The following is a 19659-nucleotide window of genomic DNA, read 5'->3' as shown; positions in this document are numbered from 1 at the left end:
AATGTTAAAGGAAGTATTAATTTTTCAGCGACCATCACCTTTCATTCACCACCCCGTCAAATTTAACGCGTTTCGTCATCGTTAAATTGTCGGAGGAGCATCAGCATATTGTGATCGAGGACACCAGACATCACCCCACAATGGAACGCGAAAGTTAATGCACCGCGTAAGGTCGCTGCTGCAAATTCTTCGTACAGCCCGATATCCGTTTTTATAGTCGGTTTAAGCACCAGCCCCGCGCAACTATACCTCTCGTGCGCCCAACCACCCCTTGTTGTTACCCAGTCATCCTCATTTTTTACCGTATCCACGGTCGCGCGAGTTTATGATTCGAGCAGCGAAAGATTGCGTTATCGCGCGACCAGCTTACCGCTGGCATAGTGTATAATACAACTGTACATGTACAGGGTGATGCAGAAAACTGTGCAATTTTAGGAATAAAAGTTCTTTTTTAAATGCAGTTCTACACTATTGGACGTAACACTCGATGCAATTGTTTAGTGTTGTGAGACGATACGTTGTTGAGATCCTAGAAATTTCAACGTTGTTCGTGGAAGTGGTAATGAAAGTTCGCTTGCGGTAAACTAAAAGCCACGGCGGCCATTTGTGGACTGTATTGTGATAGTGAGGTGAGGTGTACATTTAGTCTCGACACTTCTCGATCCAAAATAGATTTAAAGAGAGACACTAAAGAGATCAGATGTGACAATTATTTTTCACGTGTCGCTGTGCATTTTTTATAGTCAAATGTACTTCGTTGATTTTCTCTTGCACCATTTATGCAAGGTACACTGTATAGTCGGTGGAATAAATATATCAAGCTCCTAAAGTGAAGAATTAAAATCTGATTGATACAGTGACTAATTAAAATACTAATTGGCATTTTTCACAATTTAATTTTTGAAGGTTTGGGTAGGTAGATACTGATTTTCTCATATTTCTGTCAGTTCCCTTCTCGGAACACTGAAAATCTGTCTACTTCGCCTTCTGGTCGATTTTACGACCTCGCCATATTTATTCCTCCAACTATACCTTTGTCGTAAAACTGTCAGTTACTCTCTGTAGACTGTGAAAATCTCCACCGTTCGCTGCGCCGAAAAATCCATCAAAAATACAGAACCCAATTAAAGAAAAGCACTTTTCAAATGCCCGAACGCAATATATTTTTCTATTTCAATTTTAGAAACTTCACTCGTCCTCCTTTACGCGGCACACCCTGTATGCTCGAAAACTACCAGCAACAACTTCCACATACAGGTTGCACCGCCCGTATGGCTAGCGAGAAAGAGAGAGAGAGAGAGAGAGTTTTCCCTTCGCGAGTCCGTTACGAGTATGCTTTTACGCGACGTTGAGCGACTGCGATACGCGCGTAATCTTCACGCTGGAACGACGCAGCCGGGAAAGTTAAATGAAAAATTGTTTCTCTCTACACTCCGTCCCCGCCACAGGTGGATTGAACAATGCTCCGGCCGGCCTTTTATTATACGCCGGGACGATAAGGATCCTCGGACTTTCTACGTTGTAGCCAGCGCGTACGTGCGTCGAATTTTAATACGCACTTAACACTGAACACACGCCGGTGAACACCCGCCGAATCTACGCTGGCGAAAAGTTTTCGCCTCCTTTAATTGGATCCGCTTCTATTGACCGCCCTCCGTCCACGAATTATCGTTCTCTCTGGGCTACTTTGCTGTCTGAATAGAGCCGCCTTTCAGGTATAGCCGGTGGAAGCGATGTTGCAGCGAGGCGTAGCCACGCCCAGGTTTCTACGTCGTTTGTCAATTGATGTTGCGAAGTTCTGCTTACAATTGTTGGTTTTGCCCAGCTGATCACCCAGTAAGTGCGCTTTTTTCAAATTAGTTTCTTTCACTTTCCATATTGGGTTGTCCTTTCTGTTATGGCAAAAAGTTAGAGCATTATAGACAGTGGGAAAATTAGTTTTATACGTCTCGAAAGTAAGTCAAAGAAAGACAAAGTTGATCGTATTTGGCACATCAAGATGAGGGAAATGTGAACTTTAAGAGGTTAAAGGTAGACGATATTAAGCATCGAGGTGCGGGAAATTTTTTAAATATATCGCAATGGACAGAACTGCTTATCATTCTCAAACTGCTGTTTTTCAGCTCAGTTTACATTTATTTCGATGGTATTGTGAGCGATTTTGCGAACTCACTCCATCGCTTCCACCAACTATACCCGTACTGGTTTCTGCTTTCTAGAACGCATGAAGGTAAGGTTTCTCGTTTCCTCTTGTGCTCTCAACGTGATCAGTTTTCCGTAAAATTTAACACATTGTATTTTCATTTTCTTTGCATATGTAATTTTCCTCTTTCTCCTTTTTTTTTTAATGATAAATATACCGGATGCGAATTTAAATGGAAACAAATATCTTCGTTAGTTTTGATCGTATGAAAAAAATTCTAAGCACAAAATTTCATTATTTCAAGGGACACACGTAACGGTAGAAAAATTTGTTTCTCAAGATCATGGATATTTTTTAAAGTTGCAAGCTCTTAGTGATTTAAATAATTTTCAATGCAAAGTGGATTTAAATTTTTGGACGGCAGTGTAAGTGTTCGTTGAAATAATGATGGAAGCAAGGAAGACTAATCTATTTTGTATCTAAGAAAAACATGGGGCAGTACCGTAAGAATAGTATATATCATGAAGGATACACTAAAAGTCAGGCCATAAAGTTACGAGGTGCTTAGAGTACCATAAATAACGACTAACAGTACTCGATTACCTCGTTTCCACATGATTGACCAGTCTTCTGGGAGAACTTATTGTGAATGGGCCATCCTTCTTAGGGCCTACCATGAATATTTTCTTAAGGGTGGTCGTAAGTTTTGCAGAACTCTTAGAAATATAGAGTAAGTACATATATCTTTCGTGTCACATTTTTTCCATCGATCAATTCATTCCCGAAATCTTCCCTTTCTCTGAAAGAACTTCCTTTATTTTGCAAAACTAAATTTGAACGAGTGGTGCAATTTCTCGAAAAGCTGGCCAAAATTCAAAATTTCGTACGATTTTCACGAAAAATTGGTATTCTTATGTTTCTGGGATTGCAGAATTCGAAAATCTTGTCAAACATGCAGAACTCAAAATGGAGGATCTAATATCACTCGTATAAACGCTGGTTTTAAATAAATTTTTGTGAAAATTGATTATTTTCCGATTTTAATATGAACGTTTTTGAAATTGATTATTTCGAAAATGCTATTTTTTCAGATTTCAGTGAAAAACTGTGAAAATAATAAAACGAAACTGTGGCTTACAAGTTTAAAGTAAAGAATACCGTTTCTTCCTTTTTTTTTACATCAAAATTCACAGAATCTCTTCCATTTCCACAAACTCACTTCCGTCGAAGCCAGCCAAACTCCAGTTTTTTCGAACTCGAGCTTAAAAGAGCCGAGTGTCTTGAATTCTCGATCGTTCCTCCTAATATTACACAAAACACTGCTTCGAAGCGAGGTCTGCGATTCCGACGAAAACGCCAAGAGCACTCACCGCTCTCAGAGCACACTCCTAGAAGTGCATAAATTGCGAAAGGTCAATGATTCCTTCGCGTAGCAAGCATCGATTCTCCTTTGATCATCGGTAAGCTGCGCCTCGGGGAAGTTGCTACTTAAACGAAGGACCAGGTCTGAGAATTTCATTAGCGGTGTGTATGCACCGGTGATTCGCCCCAGTCAGTCATCAATGTTATCCCATGCAAAGAAAATTCTCGATACTACCTCTATACCTGCACAGTTTCTTCTAACTTCGACGTCGCGAGCATCTTCATCGCTCTCGATTATACGAAAAAGCAGAGGAAGAAGTTTCTTCTTCTTCTGAAGAAATATTCTTTCAGTTTTCAAGCTCGTCGTGCAAGTCGGTAACACGCTAGCCTTTGAAACGGCTGAAAACACCGTACGTTTACCGTAATAACAAAAATCGATCCATGCAGAAATTAAGGAAAAACGGAATTCGTTAAAATATTTTCACCTGTTCGACCTCGTATTTAAGGTGCAAAACGAGTGGTGAGAGAGAAGGCACTCGTTTATACGAACATTTTCAATCTCTTTCGAGCGTTCAACGGATCTTGGTATCAACGTTTGCGTTTCCCTCGGTTTTCCAGCGATTTTCGCGCCTTCGCTGTTCTTCAGTGGAGAAAGCAGAGTCGCGCGAGGGCGGAAACGCTCGCGAAATTGCCGGAATATTTCGTAGAGGTAGAACAAAGAAAAAAGGAGGGGGTGGGAATAGAAAATCCGGGTCGTAATTGAAAAAAGCGGCTGTTCGCGAAACTCGCGGCAACAATTGGTAATCACACGTTCTGTCGTTCATCTCGCGGCCGCGTTTAATTATTGACCGTGGCGCGATACCGTTTTGTCTATGAACGTGCTCTTTCAATCGAAATAATCGAAACCGAGTCGGAGTTTCTGTTGCCTTTGTGAGCGTTTCGAAGCACAGATACACCTGTGTTTCGTTGCCTCGAGATCTGTACGCAGGTACGTACTCGGTGCTTCCGCGACGTGCTGCTTCTTCGAACGTTTCGCGAAATTTCCGGATGTACTCGCGACAACTTGATGATATCGCGAGCAGTCTTTACGTCTCTCTCACAGGTCAATTTAACGTTGCCGGAAGTAGCTTTAAGTGTGTTTCGAACGGTGGTTAAGGGTTCGTCGCAGCGGTGATTCAAATTTTAAGGTTTTCGCGCCAAGGAGGATAATTATTACTATTATTCAATATTATTTTTATTCTGATGCAAAGAGTAAGCATTGCAGCTCGCTTCATCACTGATAATGAAAATGACTCGTGTTTCGTTTCGCGATTTTTCACGCCAAGAAAGATAATTATTACTATTATTGAAGCTTTCGGGTGTAACTTGTGTTCTTATGGAAAGAATAAGCATTGCAGCTCGCTTCATCGCTGATAATGAGAATAACTCGTGTTTCGATTCACGATTTTTCGCGTTTCGATTCATTGCTTGCCAATTAGGGGAGGTTTTTAATTAGTCATCCCAAAATTGGGCTTAGCTAGGTACTATATTTCTTACCAAATATAGTAACTGTTATAATGATAATTGGCCCACATAATTTATTAAAAATTGAAAAGTGAAAAACTGGCATTTCAGCCTCAGTCTCCTCTACTTGTTATTTTGAGTGTATGTATGTCGAGTCTTTCGAGCTGAAATTTCGTACAGACGTCACTTTTACCATTACAAAAGCCTAAGTATCGAAACCCAAGAGAAAAATCTTTTTATATCAGTTGGAATTCAAGTTTGAGCTGAAATTTTGTACAGACGTCCCTTTTACCATTACTAACACCTCAGAATCGACGCCCAAGAGAAAAAGTTCTTATATCAGTTGGAATTGGAGTCTTAATCGAGAGTCTTCCTTAAATTCGACGAACCTGTTCTAGCGGCTGTATTTTGGATATAGAGTAGATAATCTTGCTGAATGGAGCTACAAGTGAAGATATAGATTCTCCGAGTATCTGCAACGGCGTCAAACAATAGAGTACGTCAGTTCTGTCAAGAGTTGGTCGACTCGCACTAAAATTTGTAGAATAGGCAGTGCCACGGTTGGCGAATCGGCGGACTTCTCAGAGCCTGGCTAGTCCTCCTAGGACCTCAAACATCTCGCCTACTTTGATAGCCGGCGAGGTTGTGTGTCAATAGAGGTAGCAGGCCCAAGGGTGAAACGGACCTGTGTCCACGAATTAGTCGTGCGCTCTGTAATGGGTTTATGACACGTCTATTGCCACCGAGTGGGCAGAAGCAAGGCACGAGAGGTTCGTGTAGGTCCGTCTGAGTCCATAAAGCAACTTCTAGACCTTGGCATACGAATTTTAATTAAACCCCTCGAAATACAGCTTTGCTAAACTTCCGTGTCAAAAAACCCAATCGTCTCGTTTTAATTTTCAACGGTGACGGTCGGTTAATAACTGTCCTAGATTTGTAACGAAAATAAACGAGCACGTGAGTGTTTATGGTAATGTATCTTTATCGAATGTACTCTCTCTCTCTGGTTTGCGTGAAGCTTGCAAATGATGTTTACCGATCGCGTGAATAACGATGAGAGGTGAAAATGCAGGGAAATTCACGCGTACGATATTCCAAAGTTACTACGAACGTCTGGATTGATAAAAAGTAGGTAAGGAAGTAGTTGAAATTTCGGGTCTTTTGACAGAAAATTGTCTTGATCCATCGTCGTGCACGCGATCGAAGAATCCACAAAAGAATTCCAATTAGCCAAGAGTCAGGGAAGACGGGGAATCCATCAGCTGGCTCGACCTTGTGCTCCGCGGTAAGATGAAAACGATACATCGATCGCCATCGATCAAGCTTGTACAAACTTCGATCGAACTTGAAACTTCGAATTTCGACTTTCTACCCCCACCTTCCGTCGATCAATATCTCCCTTTAAACTTTAAGAACCTGTCGTCGAAACTACTTTCTGTACCCTGTGCTCACCGTCAACTCGACTTCGTTTAATACTGTAGGAGTGTTTCGTGGTAGATAAATGGTGCACAAGATTTGATAATAGTGACAGTTTATTAACTAAGATTATTTAAGACTAGTACTGTATTTGCACTAACTCTTAACACTAGAACCCAGTGGAGGCTTTCCGAAAGTGAATTTTTATGTAAATAAACCGTGATTGGAAAATTCGATTCATAGCGATACAAATAGAAGCATACGTGCAGAAAATAAATTCGGAAAGTTACGAACGATAATACTTATCAGTATTGAACATTCACGTTTTTTCGAAAGATGCTAATGTCGGTAGTTCTAGTGTTTACTCTCGATACTCTATAATTCTCTCTGAACGACTCTCGCTCTACGATATTTTTACTCTGAAATGCCTTTCCTTTTTTCTCTAGTTCTTTCACTCTTCGCGGACATTTTCAAAACTCATTCAGTCACTTTTCGGCAGTCACACTCGTTCCAAACGCTTATCATTCACACCTCTGTCTCTCCAGTCCACACACTCGGCGCAGTCATTCTTCTGAAATGGATGAAGGGACGTCGTGTCGACGTTTACACCTCAATTCATTAAGATCGACAGTGACGATGACGAGTACACAACTCGCCGAGAAGTACAATTGTTTTATACGCTGGATTTTCATATTCATAGGACATAAAGACAGGAGAGCAGAGGCAGACAGAGAAATCGATGGAAGCGGAAAATTTGTAGAAAACAGGGCCGTTCGTCCTCCTGCGAACCTGAATGCCACGTGCGCTTCTTAGGCTACTCCAGGACGAAGGCGAGAATCTTGGAAAGGCGATAGAACGGAAAGTTAGAGTGGAAGAGTGGAAGAAGGTTTGATGGCCCGGACTATACCCGTCACACTTCTAATCCAGCATTCCTACAATATTCGAAGCGATTAACGTCGCATCGAGTGCAATTCCCGTCCGAATTCATAATAGTTAACATTGTTTCACGGTAGCGTGCCGGTATAATGCCAGCGGACAGAATTATCGCAGTGAGAGAGGATGGATTTTATGTACTCCGATTTCCACGATGCTCCAGCTCTCTGCGTCATAAATTGCGTCCAGCTCGCTAGGGACAATCGTTAGGGGGTTAATAGCCACGGCGGATCAAATTTCGGGACAGTGGTGTGTGTATGGGTCGTTCGTGGCAGAGAAGAAAACGCCACGCTGCGTTCGGGGGAGGGAAAAGTTAATAGCGTGGAGCGGGAGAGAGGAAAACAATTAAAAGCGAGTGTACGTGGAACGTTTGAACCGGGGGACGATTGTCTTTTGCGCAGCAGCGGTCCCTCTGTGGATCCGGCATAAGCGATGCTTGATTGATTCGACTTGATTGAATAATGGAGAACGTGTACGGCATGCATTAGCTGTTTCGTTGTTTCTCCGTGAATGGAGAATTGTTTTCATGGTTATTCGTTTATTCCGATTATCCGAACGAACGCGACCATGGAATTTAAAGATACCTCTTTCAGGCAGCCGTTTGTGTTTCGAGGATTTTCCGGTAATTTCGGAGGGAACCAAGTTGTTATAATACTTTGTGAAATACTGGAAATGTACAAATTTGGTTGGTGTTCGTGTGAATGCTGTGTGAATGTATGGAGAATGAACAAATGATCAGAATGGAGAAAAGAGCGAGGGAAATATTTTTCTGCTATTATATTTACGCTTTGTTTTTAACAAATTAGTTATTGGTATGGAATAAGAACCGTTTCTACTTTCGCGAAGTTCAACTGGAAAATTGAGAAACCCATTTTCAAGCAATCATTTTTTGCTTAACAGAAATATATATTTATTCAAATCAGATAACGCTTAAACTATTTTTAATGTATAGGCGACACGATGCATGTGCCTTTTTCGGGGCTTCCTTAAGTAGCCCCTTTTTCCCTGGGAAAGTCCCCGGAAGTGGGGGCACGGGCCTACGTTGTCAAGGCGATACTCCTGTCCTCGAGGACGAAGAAACCCAGAGATGTTTTCTCTTCGCCTCGAGGGCCAAGAGTCGCCAGGCCTAGGTCGCCACAATTTTAATCACTAGCTTACTTACATAATTTCTTATTCCTTAATAAAACAGTCTCGTCTGTTAGATGTGATAATCCATTAGTTGTGTCCTCTGTTGATGTAATTCATTCTTGGGTAATTCAATCATTGAGACTGATTCAATTCAATAATCAAGCTAACCTTTATTGCACGCGTCCTGGTTTACTTTTTGGCCAGTACAGTAATGTCTCTACAAGTGTCAGCCAGTTTGGATTCTACAAGTGTCTGCGCCTATGTTATCTTGCTCGCAGTCAGTCAAGCGTGTAACGCTACATCACTCGGTTTCTTTTACGAGATTACACGGCTCGACAATTCATAGCAGAAAAATATAATTTCTTTAATTTGACTTTTTTTCATCTGAAATTTTTTTTAACATGTTGGTGAGATTTTTCTGATGAAGATGAGATCAAACACGATATAATTTGAACAACATTTACTCAATACAGTGAATATCTGGCGTGACAGTGAACGTGTTAATAAGTAAATGTTGTTCAAATTATGTCGTGTTTTATGTCGTTTTCATCAGAAAAATCTCATCAATATGTTAAGAAAAATTTCGGGATAAAAAAACGTAAAATTAAAAAAGTTGGTATTTAAATCGCTTGGTTGCCTCGACTCACGTTTCATCCTTATCTTTTATTCGCTGTCCTTGTCTACGTTCGGCAAACTACAAAGGCGGGCGCGAGGCTCGAAAACGTAGTCCCTGACTCTACAAGTGTCAGGTTTAGCTTCCTTGCGGACTGACACTTGTGGAGACATTACTGTATTCTGAAATTTGTGATATACATCGTCGATTTATACCAAAACTTCTTCCAATTCTTTTATCAATTGAATTAACAAAAGTTTAAATTGAAAAATCAGTAAAATAGTCATTCTAAAGTTAACATTAAGTGTTGATAATCGATTAGTTGTACCTATAAATTCTCCTATACGATTAATTGTATCTTCTGTCGATTCTTCATCATTCTTGGGCAATTTACTCAGTAAGAATTAAAATTAACGCCGTTCCAGGTCCCGGTTTATTTTTTGCCCATTGTTCTGAAATTTCTGGTGTAAATCGTAGATTCCAATTTATATTTCAGATTTTCAAATCATAGATTTATACCAATGATTTTAGAGCAGAGCTGCTTAACTTGTTCAAATTTCCCCTCCCGAGGTTCCCCCACTATGCGACTGAGATGATCTCGCTCGAGTTGAAGACGCGAGTAGTCCTCCCACCGCAACTCCAGCGATAGTTTCTTGGTACGAACACGCAGAATGTGTAACATAAACAAAAGGCAGTCGCTGGAATTGTGGTGGGAGGACTCCTCCTTGGGAGGGGAAATTTGCTCGTGAGCAAGAAGTTAAGCAGCTCTTAGAGTCCTTCTTACATTAGCAAAAGTTTAATTTAAAAAATTAGTAAAGTCGTTCCAAAAGTGATCAGCAAAGCTACCCTCGCGACAATATTTTCCGAGAACGAACGGTATCAAAGTTCCCGGTAGCTGGGTAATATTATCAGCGCCTCTCGTAAGAGGCGTCATTTGCATGTGACCGAGTTACAGCCCCATTCAGTCATTCTTAATACCGAATTTATTATCCCGAACTTTATTCTCCTAGCTTTACGTACATTTTCAACAACCCTTTTATGCGCCGTTACGGGTGGAAATTACAGGCCGCGACAAGTTGCTCGTGTGCAACTTTACACCTTGCCAACATTGTGCAACGATCGCGTGCACCGTTGTAGTTACCGTGCCAAGAAAAACTCTCCCGGTCCCTTTCTTCTTCGCCGCCACGGAACGAGGCGTGTGACGCGCGTTAATCAACGACCGGCTCGCGAAATTATTTAGACGTTATTACGTAGACGACGTTGTCCGTCGTTCCAGCTCATCATCCCATCACGGTGTCTCGTTGAAGTAATTGTTTCGTATTTACGCGGTTAACTGCGCTTCTTCCTCGAAATAACCTGGCTAATTAAGTGGGCTCGAATGGTGTTCGGTAACGTGAGAATTTTTTATTTGAAAGTGTAGTAGAGATGAAGGAAGAGCAAAGTGTTTAAATCTTGTTTTTCTCCCTTACGTGAAATATTTAAAGGCAATTTTCTCCATTTGGATTTTTAAAGTTAGTTTTGTCGTTCTATTTGTTCAATTCTGAGTCAGTCGTAGATTTTTTAAAACGTATTTTCCAAGTAAGGTAGAGCTGGAAGAAGAGCAAAGTGTTTCAATTATAATACTATTCTCTCCCTTGGTTCAATTTTCTCAGGCAATTTGGTTCGCTTGGATTTTTAAAGTTAATTTTGCAATTCTATTTATTCAATTCTGAGTCGGTGGTAGATATTTTCAAAGGTATTTCTCGAATAAGGGAGAGCTGAAAGAAGAGCGAAGTGTTAAATATTCCGAGGCAATTTTCTTCACTCAGATTTTTAAAGGTAATTCTGCAATTCCATTTATTCAATTCTGAGTCGGTGACGAATATCTTTAAATATATTTTCCAAGCAAAGCAGAGATGAAAGAGGAGCAAAGTGTCAAATATTCGGAAGCAATTTTGTCCCCTCGCATTTTTAAAGTTTCGGTAAAATAGAGGAAAGTAGAATTGGAAGGATGATGCAGTTCCTTGGCCAGGACTCAAGTTACGCAATTGTCGTTTCTCAAATATGGAGAATTCGAAAGGTAATCCCAGACAGTTCTCAGGAGGTGACTCGTTCGCCAACTACTGTCGCTTGTGGTGGAACTGAAGATCGTATACAATTGTGAAGTTCGCAAGTTCTGACCAGTCAGGTCCGTTTCTCGAACAGCGATCAAGGGGAAATTGACCCGTATACCGTAAGTCTCACGCGTGCTCCAGAGCTTGTCGCGTAGAGTTACGTGACTCCCGTGAGGCTAAGGTAACATTCCTTCATTCTGGATACGAGGTGGCGAAGACGTACGCTGAGGTAGACGAGCTACATCCTCAAGATTGCATCTCCGCGCCACTGATTGATCAAATTTCGCGAACTCTATTACAGTCGTAAAGTAGAACGTTCAATTCTTCCATTCGAATTAGCTTAATTTATAAAAAACATAACAACAGAGTGGAGAAAAATGAATCGCAGATAATTCAGTGTGACAATTGATTATTATCAAAAATATTGTTACAGAGAATTAAAACATTTTAAAGCACACTTTTGGGGTAATTTAATTTTTCCATCACTTTCTTTTTTTTTAACGTAATTGTATTAACATTAGCTTGATTTAGAAGGAAACGACAACAGAGTAGAGAAAAATGAATTGCAGACAATTCTGATTACAGTGTGACAATTGAATGTTACCAAAAATATTGTTAAAAATATATGAAGTATTTTAAAGCACACTTTTGGGGTAATTTAATTTTTCCATCACTTTCTTCTTTTTTAACGCAATTGTATTAACATTAGCTTGATTTACAAAAAAAAAAAAAACGACAACAGAGTAGAGAAAACTGAATAGCAGACAATTCTGATTGCACTATATCCACCGTGTGACAATTGAATACTACCAAAAGTATTGTCAGGAAGAGTTGAAGTATTTCAAAGATTAATTTAATTTCTCCAACACTTTTCTCCTTTCACCGTAACTCCGTTAAACCAAATGAACTCCAGCTCTCGAAACACAATTTCCCCATTCTCCCCAGAACCTCAGTCGTATCTTTCCCTTCGGTTAAACAACCCCATCTCTCCTCTTTCACATCGAAGCAACGCAACAAGGACTACATCTGAAACCGTTTTAAACAATTCACCAACCGTGTCGAACTACCCCGAGCGAAGACAAGATTGATTATCGCCAGGGCCAAGTAAGAGAACCAGCCACGATGAACGCAATTAGCAGTCGCGAGATTGAATCCTGATTTCGTTAGCCGAGAGGATCTCGCGGCAGTGTTTGCTCGCACGATAACAGGATTCCATAAAGATAACGTAAACATAGCCGCGTTGTCTCAACGGGGAAACGTCTTTTTCATCCCCTCTACCTTCTCCCTTTCTCGCTCACTCTCTCGTCTGGTGTTGTCGGTCCGCGAAATTGGTTTTCAAGAAGAAGTAATCTCGAGGCTCCAAAGAGGTCCAATGTCCCCACGGAGGAGTACCTAATGAAGTGTACGTGAGAAACAAGTCATCGTCTGGTAAGAAGACCCGCGAGAGGGCAAACAACAAGACTGCGGAAAGGCTGCGGTTAGAATCCTCTCTCTCTCTCTCTCTATTTTCTATCGGGCCGCTTGGAAAAAGGAGAGACGGAACTCTGGTGGAAAGTTCTTTCGTGCGCTCCAATCTCTAACCTCCCTTCTTCTTCTTCGCACGTTGTGCTGCTGGCCCCCGCGCGCGAAAACGACTTTCCGTATCTGAACATTTTCTCTTCGGCGAATCATCGGCCACTTTTACCACGGCAGAAACTTCCGTCAGAAGTTTATCTATTTGCCGAGCCCGGCCACACCGGCTCGGCCAGAGGACACCCTTTAAGGGTTGCCTGATCGAGTTTCATTAAGGACACGTAGCGGCTCCGGCTCTTGTATACAAAGTTCGTCGCAACTGCAAGTCGTTTTCCGACATACTGTTAACGATAATGAAAGAATTCTCGTTTAGTTTCTTCGCCAGCTTCGGGGATCGCCTCCTGTCTCTGCTTGAAAAGCTGTTTCGTCGAGAATGAGCTGTCCTTTGTCGTCTCGAACGTTGAAAAGGGGTTGCGGTACAAAGTAAAATTGAATTTTATAGAATTTTTTGATGGTTAGAGTTGGTACGAGCCAAAATGTGGCTGAAACTTTTCGGACCCAAATTTTCTGGACCCGAAAATTGACGGAAATACGAGCTAAGTACTTGAAACCGTGGTCAGGACCGTACGAAGAATTCTTGTAAACTGATTCTAATGTATTTACTGAAAACTGCGTGCAGCTAGGACAAATTAGGGTTTTTCCCTCTTAGGAAGTCACTTTTGGAAGTACGGTTACTGTCTTATCGAGGTCTTTAACATCTAATTTATACGCGAGTGTTGTATGCTTAATAGGTTGTGTAGCTTAATATTAAAATATTCTCCATTTGTAAATGGTGCTACCGTTCATTTACTTTTGGAACCCTTAGGCTGCAACGCACGGCCTTGAGTGCCGCGACATCGATCGGTGCCGATTCTTCAGTTTTGTTGAAACAAATGGTTTATGACTGCTGCATGAAAAATCGACATCCTGGAGTGTTGGTAAGTTTTACGACACGTCCGAAAAATATGGTTTGGGGGTGCCTGCGAACACCCCAGGTATGGGAGTGCACACTGTCACCACGCTCCGTAGGCAGTCCTAATTGTGCGCCCGTCTTGTCTACGTCTTGTCCAAACATCTTTTAAAATATAATTATTTACCTAGCTTACACCACACGAGTTATTTATTTAATATAACCCCTCAACAAGTTTAATTTACGACCTCGCTATACCGTGGCTCCGACTATACCATTATGAATTTTTCCATTAACCTCTTCAGGGACACCGACACATATGTATACCTTTAGATTTTCCGAAAATTCCAATTTTTGCGACAAAAATCTCCTAAGGAAAGTGGTTTAATTGCTATCGATTTTGTGGGTAAATAACACGTGGTCGGAGTTTTTTAACACATGTGTATTCAATAAGGACAATTGCACAACGAAGATAACAATGCATTAGTTATTATTATATCTCTCTTATTCTCACTCCCTTATCGTTTCCATCAACCACGCGGCTCTACTGTTTACTCTCCCATTCCAGCTAACTCGCTGCCCGCTTCGCCAATCTCAAGCCTTTTCGAGCGACTTCCAGAATGTCGCAACATTCGCAACACATTCGTAAAACCAAATCCACAGATTTAACACGAATATAAATGTGTAACTACATAAAAAGTTAGATCAATATTTTCTAGCTTTAAAAAGATCGTCCCTGAAGAGGTTGAAGCAATTTTTCAGTGTCACCGTGGAGAATTAATTTTTTTTCCACGTTTCGAGCAAATTCTCGGTTTTTGCAGATGGTACGGTGGGGTATTAGGGAATTTTCGTGCAATTTTGTAAATTTTACGAGAGCACCTTGGAAACGTTATACGACGCACCTTGCAGGTGCATTGTAGGGTGTTAAAATTGATACACTGAAGGGTGCAAGCACGCGTAGTAAAATGTTGAGGAGAATAGCTACACAGGAGAGTCACGTAACTGGGACGAGTCCTGCGTCCTTTCTTTCTTCTTTTTTTTTTCGGGTGGGGGGGAAGGAGGAGAATGATTTAAGGAGCTCTAGCTTCCTATGACCTCCCATTATTCACGACGCCAACGATGCATCTTCAAAATGTAACTGCATTTTACTTTTTAAACAGGTTCGAATATTTTTCGTTCCGCGAATCCATTCTTTTCATCGTTCTGCATGCAAAAAGAACGAGATAGGAATATATTGTAAGACATTCTTCGCTTATTTTTTGTGTCTTAATGTAGAAAATTATGCAAAACCCTGAAATGTTCCGGTGTGTCTTTATTTTAGAAAGGAGAAGCTTTGTGATATCGTGTGATAACAGTGCAAAAGCAATTGGTACTAGGTCATCTCGTAAGTTCGTGTCGAATTTTGTAATTTAAATCAATATTTCCAAGAAACCTTTTTATTTTTTTCGTATTTTCTGTGTTTTAAAATAGAGAATTATGCTCTCGTGAAATGTTCGAGTGTGTTTTTCTTTTGGAAAGGAGAAGCTTCGTGATATCGTGTAACAATTGTACAAAAGCAATTTCAATCTCAAATTGGTGTTAGATCATCCCATAAGATAGTGTCGAATTTTATAATTTAAATCAATATTTCCAGGAAACTTCAAATTTGATAAAAAAAAAAAAAAAACGTAAACACATCTTTTTCTTATTTTTGGAAGACCATTATGCTGTCGCTACAGAATTCCCTCGGATTTTCCTTAAAATATTTCTCGAATTTATGGGACGACCTTAAAAACGAAGAAGAAAAAAGTACAAGTTTTATGATGCGACGATTAGCAGTGAATCATCAGAATCCGGATGCAACAAGCTGCAATATTGCCGAAGCGTTGGAGCACCCTTGAAAATGGACATGAGTAATACCCCGAAGCCACGAACAATGCTAACTATAACACCCTGTGGCCACGAAAGCCTCTAAAACCTCAAATGACACTTATGTTGGGTCACCCTGTATGAAACTTATAGAGGGTTTTGCAAGGGCCCCCCGTCGAGGCCCTGGCGAGGGTCAAGTACCAGAACTCACCCTACCTATCATATAACAGGCGACGTTCGCCTCTAACATATGAACACTTTGGTCTTCGTCCTTGATACTCTTATTGAAATAGTTTGTAACGCCCTAAGTGGGACACCCTGTGAATAGTTTCACATATATTGTATGTCAAGGGCTATTAAACATCAAGTACTTAGCGGTATGTATATACCTAAACAATCTCAAATACGTTACGTATACCTATTTGCATGTTGCTAACATCTGCGAGGAAAGCTTCAGCCCCTTTAACCCCTTTAATTTATGATCCTGATATTTTGCTGGTACTCATTTTTTAAGTAATAACTGCAGAGAAATTATCTTCTGCCTTAATTTCTTTCTCTCGGCGTGATGGTAGCCTAATGCACAATTTTGGGTGAATTGACGCTTCAACGTGAAGCACCTCGAAGACAGATCCTCATATTTTGCCGATATTCATTTTTTAAGTAATAACTGCAGAGAAATTATCTTCTGCCTTAATTTCTTTCTCTCGGCGTGATGGTAGCCTAATGCACAATTTTGGGTGAATTGACGCTTCAACGTGAAGCACCTCGAAGACAGATATAGTAGCCTAAGTATCCTTCCAAAAGTATTTATGTGATAAACCTTGCAAGATATTTGAAAAGGTGGATAATTTCATTAGTTGCAATCTCGAAAGAATGTTTTGGGGTTATGCCTCTGTTGTGCTGATAAATAATATATATGCTTGCACAAAACTGTGTCGTTCCTCGTTTCGAAAGGCAGCTAACCCAAATTCCATCCTTTCCGCCATCACTTAACCAGAAAATAGCCGCAAACAACGCGATCCCCCGCGCGACGAGCCCAGGATTTCGAGTTCTATCCCCGGGGCGACCGGTGAAATTGAAGAAAACCGTAGGGAAACGTTGAAAGCGGTCAGGTAATCACGCCCGTATCGTAAAACTGGGCTCGCGTCGCGCTTTTTCGTCCTGGCCGATGAAAGAACCCGCGGTTTTTCGTCGTCCCGTGACAGCCGCGCGTTGTCTACGTTAACGAACCTCTAATTACCCACAGTCCCGGTGCTTCGAGATTGTCGAAAATCTGGCGAGGGAGAGTAATTCTCATCGTAATTAGCCCCGACGAGCTGTCTCTGGTCTCGTTTCCCTTCGCGACAATCTCTCGATCGCTTTTTCACCCGCGTTTACCCTCTTGCATCGGGCAAAAATGAGGGGACGAAGACAGATGGAACGGGAGAGTGAAGTTCAGCATTCGTTACGTGGGAACACGGTGTCTTTGTTCCTCGGTAACTTCCGGTTTGCAAAGTTCAAGCTACGTGCTCGCCACAAAACCTGACCTGAACGAACAAAAACCATCGTCGTCTCGTTACCCTGAAAAGCTTACCCTCTCTGTCGCGTTTCGCGGAGCAAAGAGGCGTGATAAGCGCGCCACTTCAACAACCGACGATTACTCCCTGCTCTAACCAAAACAGACAGTTTGTCGTAATTTAGCGATTCGAAGGCTCGTTCGAGCTTCCTTTCTCGTAGCTGTCGACTGTTTTGTGTGCGTGTGGCGAGGTTAGCTGTGAGCAAGATCGACGAGACTGTTGGGTTGCGGGTGAAGTTGGCGAAGATGGTTAGGTTGCGGGATATTCTGATGTATGGAAATGATCGGCTGTTGTGTATGGATTTATCGCGACGCGTCGGGTGCACGGTTTCGTATGTGGATTGGCAAGTGGAGGATATTAAAAGTGGTTCGGGGCAGATGTTTTGTGGGATTGTAATATTGAAATATGTAAAATAGGTGAAAATAATGGTGGGATCTTGTTGATTGTACCATAGTAAGTACATTCATCTGTGGATTTCTATTGTTGTTTACACGTATCGAGGGAGTATAACGTTACTCTTGTGTATTTTTATTGAGTATCTTTAATTTTCGAATAAAGATCGACTCAATCGACTGCAGAGAAAAGAACGTTTATTGATATAAATGTATTACAAAACAACGGAGGCGAAAACCCGAGTGAAAAACAGGTACTCAGTTCGGGGTTGTCTCACGACTGCTTAAAATGCGGAGAAGCATTTGTTATGTACTTGGATCGGAACCACGGTCAGCGGACCCATGGCTTTTATGGCCCGGCCTGGGCCTACGTTAAGGAGAGAAAAATTCAAAATATAATCTATTCTCAATAATTTTGCATATTTCAATATACAGGGTGTCTTTTTAATGGACTTTTAACGAACGCGGAATATCTCAGGAGGAATTGAAGCTATTGAAGAAAGATTCTTGCAAAAGTTGTTTGGTAAGATGGGACACATAATTTGGTATAAAGAATTTCTTCGCTGTTGAAGTAGTATGAAAACTTTAAGGTCAAGAAACGCTATATTTTTTTTGTATAATATAATAACGTTATTTCGTTTAACGAACGTGGAATATCTCAGGAGGAATTGAAGCTATTGAAGAAAGATTCTTGCAAAAGTTGTTTGGTAAGATGGGACACATAATTTGGTATAAAGAATTTCTTCGCTGTTGAAGTAGTACGGAGATTTCAGAGTCAAGGAACGCAGTATTTTTTTTTAATTACAGTATAACAACGTTATTTCATTTAATTAAAACTTGTAAAATGTCCGTTTAATATTACACAGAGTGTCCCAATCGCAGTAAATGAATTCGATTCTTGATGATACACTTGATCGTGTATAAACTTGTTGCTTTTAATAGCGCCAATTTTTTAGGAAACTGAAATATCAGTTTACGAGAGCATTTCATTGGCTGGCATATTTATCGTATCCCTTCGCAGAGAAATTTACACCAATTTTCCTTCGCTTTGCACAACTTACTGCCTTTATTCTACGACAAATATTTATCGATAAGCGAAGTTGGAACTTCACAGATGAAGAGATAACCGATCAGTGTCTACGCAAACTTTTTCCCTTATTTCGAGCTCTCTCTCTCTCTCTCTCTCTCTCTCTCTCTCTCTCTCTCTCTCTCTCTCTCTCTCTGTTCCCTTTACGGAAGTTTGTCGAACATTTGTTACGCTTTGTGCACTCCAATTCGCGGTTGTGGATCTTGTTTACGATGAATGCGCGATCATATCCGACCAGATGTTCCGTGCGTTAAATTGGTGCCGTTGGTAGTTTCAATAGAAGGAATCGAGTAACGAGATATACGAATAACAAGTGGATATACAGGAATATTTAACGGTGTTACAATTGTTGGCGGCATGAAAGAGAGAGTGAGCGAGGGCTAACAAACGATAAAAATCGAATTATGTGCACGCATTTCATGTTACGACAAGCGAGCAAAGATTGATTATCAATGGAGCCATTTATTTTCCGTATCTTGCAATTTCATTTTCGCGTTGAAATTTCAGTGGGTAATTCCAGGTGCTAATTACCTAGTGGAACGTGCATTTTGCAATTCTCCAACAGGAAATGTACGTTTCTTCGATCGGAACCAAGATTTTCAATCTTTGAAAAATAGTCTCTTTCACTCTTCACTTGTCAAATTTTTACACTGTGCAATTTTCGCTGAGTAGAATAAATTTATGGTTACACTGAAATGATGCAGTATTAAAAATATCGTTACATTCTGAAATTGTCGAAATAATTAAATATCAAAAATAGCTTGGATCATTTCAATTTCTATCGAATACACCGAATGATTTTCTAAGTAAATCGTGTCACAGTTTATTAATTAATTACACTGTAATAATACTTCATTTTTGCAACTGTCATTTATCAAAAATTTTAACGAAACAGTTTAAATAAGAAACCTTGATCTTTCTTGCTCTACGTCGATTTTTAAAAAATATTCTCTTCAACCCTTTAACTGTAAAATTTCTACTGTCCAGTTTTCGCCGAGCACAATAAATTTATCGTTACACTAAAATGATACAGTATTAAACACACTATTAAATTCTGAAATTGTCGAAATAATTAAACATCAAAAATTGCTTCGATCATTTCTCTAATTAAATCGTGTCACAGT

The sequence above is a fragment of the Habropoda laboriosa genome, unplaced genomic scaffold, assembly GCF_001263275.1.
Source record: "Habropoda laboriosa isolate 0110345459 unplaced genomic scaffold, ASM126327v1 scaffold40, whole genome shotgun sequence".
NCBI lineage: Eukaryota > Metazoa > Arthropoda > Insecta > Hymenoptera > Apidae > Habropoda > Habropoda laboriosa.
Note: the sequence above shows the minus strand (reverse complement) of the source record.